The 17,934-nt window shown below is 34.3% G+C and overlaps 1 long non-coding RNA gene across 1 annotated transcript; it reads right to left on the bottom strand.

The window, feature by feature from the left end:
- Window positions 1-472: 472 nt before the first annotated feature.
- Window positions 473-10,929, bottom strand: LOC128315145 (uncharacterized). The gene is made up of 2 exons (XR_008297598.1): window positions 10,700-10,929; window positions 473-799 (listed from the first exon to the last, which is right to left on the bottom strand). It is a non-coding gene; the product is annotated as an uncharacterized LOC128315145 (long non-coding RNA).
- Between the last annotated feature and the right edge of the window lie 7,005 nt (window positions 10,930-17,934).

Raw genomic sequence — 17,934 nt, 5'->3', positions numbered from 1 at the left:
GTTGCTAAGAAGTTAATCTTAAAAGTCATCACCACATACACACACACACACACACACACACACAAGTATGTGAGGTGATGGATGCATTAACTAACCTCACTGTGGTAATCATTTTGCAATACATAAGTGCATCAAATCATCATGTGCACCTTAAACTTACACAACATTATATGTAATTCTAGCTCAATAAAGCTGGGAGAGGGGAGGAGAAGGGTCCCACTCTTTCCCAATCAGGACCCTAACCTTGGCATAGATTATTTGCTGAGGCTGATAATTCAGTCTTGTCTAGAGCTCCACAATCCTTATAATTGAGTCTGACCCTTTGTTTTGTTTTGTTTGTTTTATTTAGCTGTAGGAGATGAGAGTTTTTTCATATTCTACCGAAAAAGACCCTCTGGTTTTCATGTTTCACTTTAAATTGGTGATTAACAACCTAAGCCTTTGTTTGTCTTTCCCAGTAAATGGATGGAACTCAGAAGGAGACATCAAATTCTATTGTCCTATATTTACAACTTGTGTCAAGTCTCTCAATCATTGGAATTATTGTGCCCATCAGCGCATGCCCTTCTACTGGTATGTTGTCTCAGTTCACCATTGGTGAAAACTTTTTAATAATTGTGCCGCTATAGTATACCAGGAAATATCTGTACTCCATTCACCATCCATAATGAAGTACACATTGCCGTCTGACTGGCAGGTGACCAAACTTCAATGTCTCTTTCAAAATTGCTTTCCTTGAACCACCCCAATTCTAGTACCAACTCTCTTAGGTCAGTCTTCATTTATGGGGAAGCAGAATCTGGAACAAGGATTTGAACACAAAAAGGTTAATTTGATTTGGATCAACACCTGTGGAGGAATGAGGACAGCAGGAATGGACAGAGGAACAAGCCGAGCTGCAATGCTTTTATAACAAAAACTCAGTCAATTCCATGGAGACTTCTGAAGTTGCAGGGGTTCATAGTTGTCCCCCCAAACACAAAGGGGCACACATTTTATTCCCAACATGAATCCGTCAATATATATAAGCTACCCAAGGGAAAAGAACATACATGGGTGACACAACTCTCTTTGGCTGAGAGCAATTCCTAAGGGTGGAATTAACTGTCAATAGCCTGCAGGTAACTCTTGTGACAGTAGGGAAATTGATCCCTAAAGGGGGATCTGGGTGACACACCATAGCATTCTCTATAAATAACTTGGTGGAAACTTTTTATTAAAGTGATAATACCCTAATTTATTATATCTATATATCTGTCTCCAAGTGAATTTGTTTGAAAGATAATACATCCATCCTAAACTACTTTTCAAAAAAAAATGTAAAATCTGACCAAAAGGAAATTACTTTTAATTTACAATATAACCCCTCAAAGCTATAGAAAAAAGCCTTCTGTCCTATAATATAATAATGTGTTTTTTTAAATGTCTTTATGTTTCTTAGAAGTGAAGAACCAAAGAACAGAGCTCTACCTATGAAGACAGTTTGAGTTCTGCAAGAAATGTGTATGATTCTCAGGGGTTTTTGTTGTTGTTGTTGTTAATTAGTATTTTTTCATTCATATTCTCAAACATAAGCATTTAAAATTAGAAAATCCCAATCTACTCATTATTGGAACTTAAAATATAACTGTATGGAGCATAACAAAGTTTTAAATAGAATAATAGATTGATTTTCTTTCTAAACATCTCCTTTTTCTATGAAAAGTGTTTTCTAGGATTAATTGCTATAGCTTTTAGGCCTTTTGAGAGGACTCTATGGGCTAAGAAAAGCTAAATAGGAAGGTGGGAAAAAGGGAAGTAGAGATTTCTCATTTAGAAACTTAAGGTTTCTGAATTCTAAGTTAAATATGTGGGTATATATGGGTTCAGGATCCATACCCTGCAATAGCATTTACACCATCCTAAAAAGATTCCCACATGACCCCCTTATCTTAATGAATTTATATAAATTACCTGAATATATCCTTATGATTTACTATCCTCTCAAGAGTCCAAAGGCTATAAGAGAGTTTGCTTTTGACAGTGATTGTACTTGAAAGATTTAGGTAGAGCTTCCCATTAAAGAAAAAAAAAAAAAAAAAAAGGATCCATCCAATCCTAGTCCTCAAATCCATTACAAATGGTCAGACAAAAAGAGACACAATACAATCCTCTCTAATTTTTTTTAAATTTTATTTATTTATTTTGAGAGACTGGCAGGGGGAAGGGCAGAGAGAGAGAGAGACAGAGAGAGAGAAAATCCCAAGCAGGCTCCGCACTGTCAGTGCAGAGTCCAAGGTGGGGCTCAGACTCACAAACTGTGAGATCATTGTCTCAGCTGAAATCAAGAGTCGGTCGCTTAACCAACTGAGCCACCCAGGCATCCCTATCCTGTCTAAATTTTTAATATCCATTCTACTTAATACGCCTTATCCCCATCCAAACTTCTTCCTCCTCGTCTATATTTTTAATAATTAATATTTAAATTAATTTAAAAATAATTTTTATTTGAAAACAAAAGCTCCCCTATATATTAATAAATGCTAAATGATAATGGGGGGAAAAGAATATACAAGAAACCATGCACAAACCTACATAAGGCAGAACCCTCTGTTTTATTTTCCCCAGTAAGATTCTGTGTAAAAGAACTCACACAGATCCTTTATATGGAGATATATATAGATATGTAGATAGATATAGATATAGATTTGGATATAGATATAGATGATAGGTATAGATCAAGATATAGATATAGATATATAGAATAGATGATATAGATACAGTATAGATGATATAGATATAGAGATAGAGATATAGACATAGAGATATAGATATATAACCATCCCTCAATAGAAGAGCAGCTAGGTGAACATGATCTCTGCCCTTAAAGTGCAAAACTACTAAACTCATTTCTGTCCTGAGAAGCTCACCAACACCCTTCAAATTCTGAGACCTCCCTGTCTCAGGCCCCCATCCTTGGCAGTAATGAAGAAGCAAGTGACCCAATTCCCTTGAGGCAGAGTATCACGATCAGTTGACCAGACCACTCCACCCCAACTCAGGCAGAACACTAAGCCAAACTCTCTAAGGTTTGGTTGTGGTCGAAAATTCAAGTCAAGAGTACTTTTGAAGAGCAGGGATTCATTATTTCCTTCCTCCCTCAAAATACGTATTTTCTCTGAGCATGCTTTCTTCCCACAGAGGCTGGGTGGCAGGAGGACCTTCGCCCATTGCAATGATCCGCGGGCATAGCTCTAACCCCACTCTTAGTTCTAATTTTCCTTCATGCTGCATCTCATTGCCAGATAAGTAATATTCAGCATATTGCATTAGGGAAGGTCTAAGCATTAGAAAAAGCCTAACTCAATTAAATTATGGCCTGTTCAGCAATTGTATATAGGGAAAGAATATTTTAGCTTTTGTTTTGAAACCACAGACAGAGGAAAAAGTTTGGATGAGGTTGGGAACAGAATAGGTAGAATTGAGAATGTTATCAATCAATCATCAATTAATAACAAAGACCCTGATAAGGACCGATTTTAGGATAATTGTTCTTCTGCCAAGAGCTTTATAAAACTTAGTCCCAGTTAGCTAATCTCATTTGATAGTGTCTGCAGGAACATTGTATTGGTTGTCTAAGTCGCATTAACAAAGTGTATCAGGTCTGCCAAGTTTTGCATAACAACAATCAGTTAGATAGAAGCCCATGACTTCCCAAGGTCACACATAATGCTCAAGGTGGTGGGGGGTGCCTCTTGAACACCCATCTGTTAAAGAAGACAGTTCCCTGCATCGAAGGGAATAATTACAATGAAAAAGTTCAAGACCTTTGAGATAAGCTAGTGCTTAGTGGGATGCACATTATGTGAAGAAGCAGGTTCTCTGGACAGACTTCTATGGAACAAGAACACTATAAAACAAAAATAAGAATACCCATAACTATCACAGTCAGTGGTATATTGGTAAACCACTCTACTATATGAATGAGTGGTATTCATATAGGAAGTTGCTATAGACTGAATGTTTGTGTCCCCTCACATCAAATTCATATGTGCAACCTAATCCCCAATGTGATATTTGGAGATGGTGCCTTTGGTGGGTAATTAGATCATAATCTAATGTGGATCCCTCATGAATATAATTAGTGTCCTTATAAAAGAGACCACAGAGATTTCCTTTACCCCTTCAGTCTTATAAGGATACAGCAAGAAGATGGTTATCTATAAATCAGGAAGCAAGCTCTCACCAGACACTGATCATGTACCTTGATCTTCAACTCCCCAGCCTCCAGAATTGTGAGAGGAAAAAAAAAATGTTTATTGTTTAAGTCACCTAGTCTATAGTATTTTTGCTCCAGAGGTCCAAACAGACCTAGACAGTGGGAATCCTAATTTGTAGCATTTGCCACTATCCATAGATTATTTACATCATGGCCAATGATGTAAGTGATGTAAATACATGAAAAAATTCTGAATATTAACACTTGGTTCCTGAGAGCCAATGCCAGCCAGCTCTGCCATGTCACTATATAGCATTAATGACAATAAAAGAGGCAAGAAACAGAGACAATTACATTGGCTAAGGATATTGCCTCTTTTCTAAAGCAGCAACAACAATAACAAAACATCAGAGGAGTGCTACTTCAAGGTATATTGGAGATAAAATGAGAAAGGCAATTGGATCAAAGATGATGTGAGGTGAGGGAGGTAAGGGTAAAAGATGTGCCTTAAAAATTATAAGGCCCAATTATCAAAAGTTTTAAATCTCATGATTAAAAGTTTGGGATTTTTCTATAAGTGATGAGAAGCTTCTTAAAATTATCTGATCTAATAGCTGTGAATGTATAGCTTTATGCAGCAATAGTTCTGGAAGAGATAAAAAGTGACTGAAATAGAATAACTGATGGGAATGTAAAATTTAGGGTTACTATTTGCAAAGGACAAAAAATAATATCATAAATTGGCTTGTTGAAAAAAAGTAGAATTTATTGCCTCAAGAAAAAAAAATCAAACAGCTGCTTGATTCAGAGGTTCAAAAGATGTAACCTGGACACAATTTCTCTTCATATCTCTATGCATGTCAATGTTCACTTGATTCTCAACTTCCATAGGATTACAAGACATCAACAATAGGTCCAGGCATACATCATCTCAGATTCATGATCTATAGATGGTTGAATAAAACATATAAACATTTTTTAAGAAAATTGACAAGCCTGTTCCAATATTTATACAGAAAGGAAAAGGATTTAGCAAAAAAAAACATGTTGAAAAGAACAGAGTTGAATAACTTAACTACAATAATACTAATCAAGAAAGTGTGATAGAGGATAAAGGATAGACCTGGGGATCTGTGGGATACAATAGAAAGTCTAGAGCTAGATCTGCATTAATATGGTCAATTTCCCAAAGTAATTCAATGGAGGAGAGAATAGTCTTTTTAACAAGTGGAGCTAAAATAACTGAATCTATATGGAAAAAAATGAATCTAAAATTTTACCTCACAATACATACTAAAATTACCTCAAAAAAATCTTATTCTAACTGTAAAAACTAAAACAATATAATGTCCAAAGGAACAAGAGAAAAAATGACTATGACATTAGATTAGGCCATGATTTTCTAAGTAAGACAGAAGGAACATAAACCATAAAAAGAAAGGACAAATTGGGTTTCATCAAAATTTTTAAAAAAATGCTCTTTGAGGGGCGCCTGGGTGGCTCAGTTGGTTAAGTGTCCAACTTCAGCTCAGGTCATGATCTCGTGGTCCATGGGTTCGAGCCCTGCATTGGGCTCTGTACTGACAGCTTGGAGCCTGGAGCCTGCTTCGGATTCTGTGTGTGTCTCTCTCTGCTCCTCCCTTGCTCACACTCTGTCTCTCTCTTTCTCTCAAAAATAAATAAACATTAAAAATTTTTTTTTAAAAATGCTCTTTGAAAGGTGCAGTTACAAAAACAAAACACAGCCTGGGAGAAATGTTTGCAAAACATACTTGGAAAGAGATGTGTATCCAGAATACATTAAGAACTCCTATAATTCAACAATAAGACAAATAACCCAATTAATAAGTGGCAAAAAGTTTGAAAAGATATTTTACTAAAAAAAAATACCCAAGTAGATAACAAACACATGAAAGATGTTTCACATTATTAACCCTCCAGGAAATACAAAGAAAAGCCATAATAAGATATCTTTATATATCCATAAGAATGTCTAAAATTAAAAAAGACTAACATTACCAAGTGCTGGGGAGGATGTAAAGCAACTAGAACTCTCATTGTAGGTGAAATCAAAATAGTACTGCCACTCCTGAAATGATTTCCAGCATCTTATAATTTAAATATATGTTTAGCATACAGTCTACCAATCACACCTCTAATTACTTGCCCAAGAGAAAGAACATATGTTCTCACAGAGACTTGTATACAAATGTTTATAACAGAATTATTCATAGAAATAAAACATGAGAAGCACTCAAAGTCAACAACTGTAATAAATTGTGACATATCTGTGCTGTAAAATACTACTCTGAAATAGAACTATTGATACATAAGGGGCACCTGGGTGGCTCAGACTGTTGAACATCCCACTCTTGATTTTGGCTCAGGTCATCACGGATTCCAGGGTTATGGAATCAAGCCCCACATGGGCTCTGCACTGAGCATGGAGTCTGCTTATGATTCATTCTCTCTCTCTCTCTCTCTCTGTCTCTCTGTCTCTCTCTCTCTGCCCCCCTCCTCTGCTCATGCACTCTCTCTTAAAATATATATACATACATACATATAGATAGATGCAACATATAGATAGATATAGATACATGCAACAACATGGATACATCTAAATTGCATTATGGTAAGTGAAAAAGTTAAATACAACAGACTACATGCTTTAATATTCTTCTTGTGTCTAATTATGGTAGGGTGAAACTAAAGTGAAAGAAAGCAGATTAGTAGTTAACCTGAGGCCAGAGGTCAGGGGAGGATGAAGGAACATTTGAGGATGAAGAAAATGCTCCCTATCCTGAATTTAAAAGTGGAAATTTTCTTGTACTTATATTTTACCTCAATTTATTTGAGGAAAGATTATTCCCAAGCCTCTCCTTTTTCTTTCTCTGCTCCTCCTCCTTCTCCAAAAGTTTAGTCCTAGAAAACTAAAATGTGGTACTGAGCTTGAAATGATAGTTCAGTGTACATGCATATTTTTTTAAGTTTATTTATTTTCAGAGAGAGAAAGAGTGTGGGCAAGCAGGGAAGGAGCAGAGAGGGAGAGAAAGAATCCCAAGCAGGCTCCACCCTATCAGTCCAGAGCCCAACATGGGCCTCTATCCCACAAGCTGGAAGATTATGACCTGAGCCGAAATCGAGAGTCACATGTTCAACCAACTGAGCCACCCAGGCGTCCCAACACATAGTTTTTGATAGGTGTGTGTGTATGTGTTCCCTATCTTGGTTCACTGAGAAATTCTAAAAGTAATATTACCCCAATAGGAATAAACACACTTAACATTCAGATATTGGCTTCTAATTCTCATTCTCTAATAAAATGAGCCAGTGCTCCTTGAAGAAATGACTGATACAAGAGCACAGCTAGAAAACACAAAGGTACTCAAAGCATAATGAGGTCATGAAAACACTGAAACTAATGTAAAGGGACTTCCATTGTATAGAGACAATGCGAGCTTCAAAATAAATAATGATAGTAACAGATTAAAACCCATTAAATAAATAGTAATTAACTTTACCATTATATCCCTACTGATATAAAGACATTAAAAAATTGAAAGTTTGAGAAATGGCATATTTATATAGTCCCCAAATACCTCCACATAGAATACTTATTAATAGCAAAACAAAAAGGAGTAGCTCTAAAGTAGAGAATTCTAGCAGATACCACTTTGATCATAGTGAATATTATCAGCAATATGACTAGTTAACAAATGTTGTTACCTGATAGGATGCAAAATAAAAATAACACCATAAGGATTTATAGACTAAGCCAAAGTGAGAAATACATTTCAAAATAACACTCAGTCTTCAAAATTGTCAAGGACATGAAAATTAAGGAAAGACTGAGGAACTGTTCCAGATAAAAAGAAACTAAAGAAACATAACAACTAAATGCAATGCATGATTCAAGATTTATTATTTCACTCTAAGGGGTGTTATTGGGTAGGTCAATTGATAAAAGTTAAGCTGGATCTAAAGATTAGAAAGATGTACACATCTAATCCCCAGAACCCATGACTATGGTACTATGCATGGCAAAAGGAACTTTGCAGATGTGATTAAGTTAAGGATATTAAGATGAGAGATTACCTTGGATTATTCAAGTGGGCCCAATGTAATCCTTATAATTGAAAAAGGGACACAGGTGAGTCAGAGTCAAAGAAAGATTAAAAGATGCTATGTTCCTGGCTTTAAAGATGGAGGGAGGGAACCATGAGTCAAGGAATGTAGGTCGACTCCACAAGCCAGAAAAATCAAGGAAACAGATTCTCTTCTAGAGCCTCCAGAAGAAATGCTGCCTTACCAATACTTTCATTTTAGCTGAGTAAGGCACATTTGGCTTTCTGGTCTCCAGAACTCTTACGTAATAAATGTGTGAAATTCATCCAGGAACAACAGCAAACTAATATGAGTGGTATTAATGCATTGATTAATTTCTTGATCTTGATAGTTATTTTGATTCTATGAAGGAGAATGTTGTTTTTATGAATTACATATTATAGATTTAGAGAATAATGGAGAATTGTCAACAACTTAATCTCAAATGGTTCAGAGGAAAAAAAAAATATTTGAACTTCACTTCAAACTTTTCTGTAAGTTTGGGATAAATTTGGCCTAGATTCTCATATATCCCTAACTAAATTAAGTTATTGTGGACAAGGGATGGAATCTCAGATTAATCCTAAAATTAATAGCCATGAATAGAGAAGTGTTGCCTTAATTCTACAAAAAGTACTTAATATCTAAAGTACATTTGGAAAAAAAGAAAAAAAAAGGAAGGTAGACACAGAAACTGTAAACAAAAATTTAATAAGGAGTTAGAACTAAGAAAAATAGTTAGAATAGCTTTTCACAAGGAGATTCATTTGAACTTATGAAAAAATGAGAAAGGAGAATTCAATCATAATTACATGGTTTCAAGCTGGGATAGTTTATTTTTTATGCCATTCATTGAAATATGGACTTCAGAAGAAAAAGCAAATAAATACAAATAGATGATAAATTCACATTTTGGCATGTTGAGTTTTGAGATGCTAGAGATTCACTTGGAATTGCCAATCAGGCAATTAGTGATATTAGCCTAAATATAAGAATAATATGGAAAAGCTGAAATGCATATTAGATATTAGTTGATAGAGAATAGGTGAGAGAGCTAGGAACAGGTAAAAGTAAACTAAAAAAAAATTGAAAATTGGAGAGAATGACCATTATTAGATAGACATATATGAGAAGCTACTGAATAGAAGACAGAGAGGTAGACATGAGGATAGGAAACAAACTGTCACCAATTACAGTAAAGGAAAAACTTAAACAGGATAAAAAATGAAGATCATTAATTCTTACAAACTAGGAAACACTGATGATTTTTATGAGAAAGATTTTAGTGATGTGCTTGAATGTGAAAGGGTAGAATTAAAGGGTTAGTATGTGTTGAGGAAATAAAACCATCAAATACAAAAAAATATATATATGTAATTATTTTGGATTTGAAAGGAAAGACAAAAGATGAAGGAATATCTAAAGGTGTAAGAAGTGTCCATGAGGGGCGCCTGGGTGGCTCAGTCAGTTGGGCGTCTGATTTCAGCTCAGGTCATGATCCCACAGTCTGTGAGTTCGAGCTCCGCGTGGGGCTCTGTGCTGACAGCTCAGAGCCTGGAGCCTTCTTTAGATTCTGTGTCTCCCTCTCTCTCAGTCCCTCCCCTGCTCATGATCTGTTTCTCTCTGTCTCAAAAATAAATAAAAACATTTAAAAATATTAAAAAAAAAGAAGTGTCAATGATAGCATTTTTTTTTTGTTTTGCATTTCAGATAAGAGAAACTTATTTTAAAGGATATAGCCAATATAGAGAAAAGCACAAGAGAGAAAGATTGATAAAATCAGATCGCAGAAAACTGAGGAGACAGAGGATAAAGCCTGTAAAAGGCAAAGAAGTCTAAAAAGATAACAGAGGAAGGAAATACTGTGAAAAAATGAGGCAAATTCTAAGTCGAATAAGTAAGGACTGTTAGTGATGTCCAGCAATATTCAAAGTTCTTTTTCAGAACAGGTTCCTGCCTCTAGAGTTAGACATAGTCATGATTTCCTTGAACAAATTAAAAACAAAGCCGTAAGAGCTGTTTTGTAATTAAAGGTCTTTCTTTTTCTGTGATGTCTGCATAAACATGGTAGTGCAGATGATGGCTGCGATATCAGAGAGCTGCGGGAATAAGGAAGGTGCAAGTGGAGCCACTAAGTGTCCGTAGTACACATTGTGGGACTAAGAAATAAGCCTTGTTTAGGGCACTGAGATTTAGGAACTACCTGTTACTACAGCCATCCCGACTGATACGAATTGTGAATGCAGCTAAGAATAGGCAGAGATGTAGAAGAGTATCAGTAAGAATATTATTCGGATGCCTTTGATGGTCTTAGTAGAGAAGTATAGGCCTCGGTCAGTAGAAAATCCTTGATTAATAGGAGAATTGAAGACTTTTATATATTTATTGGCTACTTACTCTCTTTTTCAAAGTATCTATGCAAATATTTTCCATATTTTTATCGTTTCATGTAATTCTTGATCAGCTTCACCTGGTTTTAATTTTCTTAGACGTTTAAAATGAACCATACTTTCGGGGCGCCTGGGTAGCTCAGTCGGATAAACGTCCGACTTCCGCTCAGGTCATGATCTCGCAGTCCATGAGCTCGAGCCCAAAGTCGGGCTCTGTGCTGACAGCTCAGAGCCTAGAGCCTGGAGCCTGTTTCAGATTCTGTGTCTCCCTCTCTCTCTGGCCCTCCCCCGTTCATGCTCTGTCTCTCTCTGTCTCAAAAATAAAATAAACGTTAAAAAAAAATTAAAAAAAAAATAAAGTGAACCATACTTTCACTTGTTCATATTCCCATTTTTTGTTTGCTATTTTATTTATATTTCATTTATTTCTGCTTCAAAATTATTTCCTTTTATTTTACATTCTCTAATATGGAATATATTATTAAGTTATTGATTTTTAGCTTTTATGATTTTCTAATTTATGCATTTAAAGCTATACATTTTCTTTCCAATGAAGCCTTAGTTACATGCCACAGTTTTAATTTTTAGTATTTCCATTATCATTTAGTTCAAATGTTTCTCTAATTTTATTCTTATTTCTTTATCAATATCTTATTTAGAAGTGCACCCTTAATTTATAATCATATGACAAATTTGTGGTTACATTTCATTGTACATTTCCAGCTTAACTGCACTACAGTTGGAAAACATACTCTGTAGGATTTCAATCCTTTAACGATGATCTTTTTTAACTTTATCTTAATATTTTTGTACGTCTTTGGTTTTCAGTAGTTTGTTCTAATATGACTATGGTTGATTGGTTATTTTAAACTACATGCTAGCTATTATATGTGACAATGTTATAGAAATCATTTGAGTCCTGGAATGATGGTGTATTTCTCCAAAGAGAATTTATATTTAAGCTGAATTTAATTTTCTACCAGGAAAATTGCTATAGTGTACCCATCAAAGCCCAGAGTATGGAGCATTTATGAAGGTCCTTTCCCTGGTGCACCTTGGATTTTCATTTTTGTCTCCCTATCCCCACAAATCTGTCAAAAACAAGTTTCAAAATATTGAAATTTCTTTCAATTGAAATTCCTTGCTGGAATTATCAGGTAACAAGGAAAACAGCAAATCCAAAGGTCAATTTAATCACTCTGTACTTCCTTCTTTCCCTGGAAGTTAGCTCTGTAATTCTCCACTGCTTTGTAGGATCTTTATGTGCCAGGTGAACAATGGTTACAATATTTTATAGCTCCTCTAATCAAAACATGGAATCTCAAATTCTATGTCCCCACCTCTTAAATCTTGTCTGGCTTTTTGGCTTGCTTAGGCTAATTGAAGGGCACTGGAGAAATGGCACTGTATGAGTTCAAAGCCCAAGACTCAGTTGTTCCTTGCAACTTACACTCTTGCTGTTTGTGGGAGCCTTACAGTGAACATACGAGCAAGCTCAGACTATTCTGCTGAAGAATGAAAAACTATGGAAAGACACTTCAGTCATCTCAGCCATTCCAGATGAAGTAAATCAGCCAAGAAGCTTCATGTAACACATTACCTGAAAGATAGGAGTGTCACCATTATCAGCTAAACCTGACTCATACCAAAATGACACTCAATATTCCAAACTCACAGATTTGTGAATTAAATAAATTGTAGCTGGGTGCCTGGGTGGCTCAGTCAGGTCATGATTTCATGGTTCATGGGTTCAAGCCCCACTTCAGGCTCTGTGCTAACAGCTCAGAGCCTGGAGCCTGCTTTGGATTCTTTGTCTCCCCCCCACCCCCGCCCCCACGTCTTTCTCTCTCTGCCCCTCCCCCACTTGCACCCTCTCTCTCTTTCTCTCTCAAAAATAAATAAACATTAAAAAAATTTTAAATAAATTATAGCTGCTTTAAGCTATTAAATCTGGGGTTCATTTGCTATACAACAAAATGTAAATAGTATATCTGCAAATAAGCTGGTTTCATAAATATATTGTCCAATTTTTAACGGATCCCAGTGGCAAATTGGTCCTAGTTTCCTAGTTCTCTATCACCAGAAAAGGAAATCACTGAAAAACATTACCATTTTAAAACTTTAAACTTTCAACTTTAAAATATCTTTTGATTGGAAAGTTTTTTGAGGTTAAAAAATAAAGTTAGAATAACTACATGCAGCACATTACAGCTCACAACAAAGTGTAATAATCTCTAAATTTTTTTTTTAATTTTGTTCCTCATGTTTTTAATTTTTTTTTAAGTTTGTTTGTTTGTTCGTTTGTTTTGAGAGACAGAGAGGGAGAGTTGGGTAGGGGCAGAGAGAGAGGGAGACAGAGAGTCCCAAGCAGGTTCCTTTCTGTCAGTGCAGAGCCCAATGCGGGGCTCAAACCATGAAGCATGAGATCATGACCTGAGCCAAAACCAGGTTGCTTACCTGACTAAGCCATCTAGGTGCCCCTAATGTCCATAATTCTTAAACTTGAATGACTGTTCATTTCAAATTTTCCCAATCATTAAATAAAAATGTCTTGTATACATATCATACATAAGCACAATAACAAAGTACTAATTGTGTGATTTCTTTTTGAGTTTCAAGGTTGCCAAAGTATTGAAGAGTATTTTTTTTTACTTTATAAAGTTTAGGAAGAGGAAAAAAATTATACAATAAAATAGGTAAATCAAAACCCACAATGGTTACATTATACAACAAACAACCTAATGATCCATAGATCACTCAGCCTTAGGAAAAATAAATGATAGAAACACAAAAAGAGAATTTGTAAAGCTAAACAACTTTGATAGTATATTGTTAGAAGTAGGTTAGACAGAAAACAGATAATTATTGAGTTTGAGGACAGTCACAAAAAATGGTACAATAGCACAAAATCAATCCTAATAAACTGAAAAAAATAGTTTTTAAATAAAAAAACTAGTGAGAAATTTTCTTCACTTTTTCACAGGGGAATGCAATGATAAATGTCGGGAAAAACAATAACAAAGGCTTTGTTATTTTGAACGGAGAAAAAAACCTCCTGAAAAAGGATACAGAGAACAATCTACAGGAAAAGAAAATTAAAATAAGCAGTTATAAGAACACAAAAATAATTATATCAAATGACCAATGCCTTTTGTTTTATGATGCCTCTTATGAAATACTTTAATACTGCTTGTTCAGTCTGATGCTAACAATCTCTGGCTTTAAATAAAATAATTAGGGACAAAGAACACTAAGAATTAACGATATAGCTAGCTTGCCCACAGGAAGTAAAATAAATGCCTACTTACTTCAACTGTAATTACAAAAATAGCTAGTATATTTATAGACTAATTACACATTATAATCTCATCACCACTGGATAACCTGTTATTGGTGTAAGATACATCTAATGCACATTTCCAACACCGTATCAAAAACAGTAATTCACTGACTACCCATATCATTTACAAGCTCTAATTTAGGTTGTAAGAACAACTGCTCCCGGTATAATTAATTCTGGCCAGGGAGTTAATCAGGCATTCATCTTTATTGGTTCACTACATGATTAATATGATCTTGTTTGTTAGGGTGGAAAAAACAGCATTTCTGAATTGGACAGGTCAGATCTTGTGGCTCTTTCAAGCTCTGAAACAAACCAATACAAAAAAGTTTGGCTTTGTTTATTTTACGTGGAAAATACTTCTGAAAAGTGTCTGAAATTTAGGGAGACAAATCACAAAAAGGCATTTCCGATTTCAAGTGTAGATTGAGAAGAAAGAACCTAAGTTAGATATCTTCCACAAATTATATGATAAAAGGAAACTGACACTGGTGTGTAGATAAGAATGAATCTATTACATTGCAATATGTGGAAACCTATCTGTTTGTAGAAAAAATTAGGGCTAAAATATGGAAGTGAGGTGGGAGAGGGGTAAAAGCACTATAATGGATCCTAACAGTTTTTAATGTTTGAAGGATGCCAACAAAGAAATGTTGAAAGGTGAATTATTCCATTTATCCTGCTAGCTAACTCACATGTGGGTTTCACTAAGGAATACTGCTGAATGTATCTAGAAGTTTTCAAATGAAATCAAAGCAAATTAATTCTCACAGGGTGGTAATTTTTCTTCGCATTTATTTTCCCCAGCATAACACTCTTCCCATCAAACACTTTGGAGGAATGTCTTTTAAGGGCTGTGATGTATTCTCACTCACAAGACAGTTAGTACATGTAGATAGATAGGAATTCACAGAGATCATATATTTATTTCACTAATGATCTGTCAACTACTTTTCCTATTGTAATAAATGGCTAACTGGTTACCTAAGCAACAGATGAAAGATTTTCCAGGAAGGGTGTGACTACCTTGTCTGTTTTAAAGAAACCTGGAAGGAAATATATTATTCCAGGTTTAATATAATCCTAATAACAGATCAATTAACAAGTGATTACCTGCTTTACAGAGCTCTTATTGCCTCATTAAGTTTTTGAAAAATGCTTGGGGATGTAATATCTTTTTCCATTTGTTACTGTTATAAAAGTAGTCAATTAACTTTTAAATCACTCATTAGAAGTAATTTAATGTTATCATCCTGGGGTTGTATTAAAGTTGCTAGTATTTTTCAATTTATTCATCAAGATTTACAAATAATCCCGGTAATATTTCTATTTACTTGTGATTTATGCTGCATCCAAGAAATACCAAAACTGTATAAGTGAATCATAATGGTCCTAAAATCAATTATTAGAAATTTGATAAACATAAACTATGAATGACAGGTTAGCAACTCTTGAGGAAAGGACATTGGTCATGTCGAGAAAAATTTCAAAAGGGCCATGTGATTAAGGGGCATTTATACGTAATCTTAAGCAACAGAACTAATAATATATATTAGAACTTCAGATTTATAAATACAACTGATAGTTGAAAGGTTAAAAGGAACTGAACAAAATCAAAAAACAAATTATTATACTAGCCTATGTAATCCAAAACTATATTAGATTCCCGGTATTTTTCTTCCATTTTAAATTGCCCTTAATACTGGGTACCTTTTATATTTTATCCTAGTTTAGTTATGTCTATTGCCTACCAAGATAGAATTTATACTATGATACTCCTTGGTTTAGTTAACATTCCATGCAAAATTCAAATAGTGACACGTTGTCCTTATGAAATAAGTTCATATCATGTCAAGCTATGGCTAATACATTAAAAAATAAGTTCACCCTGTGAGGAAATTATTTCTCAATCCCTTATATTAAAATATTGGCTATTTACTATGGTACATGAGCTGCAGTGGTGAATCATAACGAACAAATCACCTTGCTTCCCATCCAGCCTTAGCTCAAATTAATACCATAAGTCCTCCAAGTTACACCAGCCAAGAACACATTATCAATTATACTTTAAGACATTAGTTTTATTTTTCTAATCTCTTTTCAAACGCATTGAACTACAGGACAAGAAAAACAAAATGGAGTTTGTTTGTTAAACCTATAGGAATAAAGTGCACTTTTTGTATAACTACCTTCTAAAAATGGCAACATAATATGTAAATATCAAATAAAAATTACTTTTGGTTACAGATGCCAAGCCTCAACTGAACTGCATAGCAGTACATTTTCCAGGGATTTAAGTGTAAAATCAAGCTTAGAAACGGCTACAAGGTGTTCTTTTGCTTGGTACTATTAGTATAGTATATACTCATATTCAGTATATTGACACTATTAAAATAGTAAAGTAAAATATTTTGAAACAGAGTAAGAAAATTAATATAATTAGATATACTCTTTTGAATAATTTCTAAAGTAAAATTATTTTATACTTGGAATTAGGAAATATGTAAAGGGGTATTTATTTTTAAAAAACTTTTTTTTCATTATATTTGCAGTCAGATTCTACAAATTGAAGAAACAATGATTAAGCTGCCACTTAAAATAATTTTTAAAAAATGGGTTTTGTTAAATTCTGAACAGTGCCAGTTAAATGTTATATTCGAGAGTGGTCAGAAATATATTATTTTAAGAATTGACCTGTAAAGAATCTCTTCCTTTGCAATAAATAACTAGATAATAAAAATGTATTTCATAAGCACTTCAATAATGCTATTATATCATTCTAGAGTTAAGGACCATTGATACAAATTGTTCTGCTGTTATTTGCTAAAACGTGAAATACATGTTATAGGACAAATTATTTCCTATTTAATCTATTTTCTCTTGTTACACAGAAGGTCACCTTGTACGTGTGAGGCTCAGAAGTTGCATCCTTCTTGATGCAGACATTAAATAAAAGAAATAATCATCATAAAGAGAATTGATAATGGATTTGTAAATACATGGAAGAACAAAAAAGTAACCTAGTTCCATGCTCAAACTCAAAGGAAAGGATAGACCTGTAATAGCAAAATTTCATGGATTCTTTCAATCATGAAATATCCTATTCTCATAAAAGGGCACAAAGAATTCCATTATATCATATGCACATCTTTAACTTTTCCATTTTCAAAGTAGGCTTAGAAAGAACAAAGGACTTGGAAGTGTTCAATGACATTATGCTAGGAGAAGTACTGTACTTGGGGTTCCATTCTGCCATCTCAAAGGGATTTTTTTTTTAGCTGTCAGAGTGCTTTTTAGCCTGTAGGTAGTGTATGAGCAGGGAGAGTTCTGTTTGTTCTTTTAAAAATAGTCCAAAACATTTCAGTCTTTGTGAAAATTTCTTGAAGCTTAAATAGGAAATAAATTCAAAGTCAAATTCCCTATTAAGCCATCCATGTTACTTGTTTCTTATTCCACTGAGAACAGTATATCATAGTTCTACTGAGACTAAAAGAAGCTCAATATAAAAATGGGAATAAACTATAGAAAAGTCTTTGATTTTACCTGAAAGTCAAACAGATCTTGAAGTTATACAAGGACACTTTTAGTTTGTTCTTTTATTTTTAAGGTTAAAAAAATGTTACAGTTGCCTACTTTAGTGGTCATGTCTTCCTTAAAAGCACCCAATAAGAAAAAAAATTAACAAGTACATATACATATTTGTCTGGATGCATGTGTGTGCATGTGGATAAATTTGGAGACCTATGGAAAATGTAGGCAAAGAATCCCTGCTTTTCACTTATAAAGCATTTCATTGAAATATAATTTAATTGTAAAAAATGGATGAAGAAATAGAGCGCTGTCAGTGGAGTTGACTTCAAGTAACAAAAATGCTATTTTGATATTTTTCTAATGTATCAAAG

Source organism: Acinonyx jubatus, chromosome C2 (assembly GCF_027475565.1).
Source record: "Acinonyx jubatus isolate Ajub_Pintada_27869175 chromosome C2, VMU_Ajub_asm_v1.0, whole genome shotgun sequence".
Taxonomy (NCBI): domain Eukaryota; kingdom Metazoa; phylum Chordata; class Mammalia; order Carnivora; family Felidae; genus Acinonyx; species Acinonyx jubatus.
Note: the sequence above shows the minus strand (reverse complement) of the source record. Positions and strands in the feature narration are given on the sequence as shown.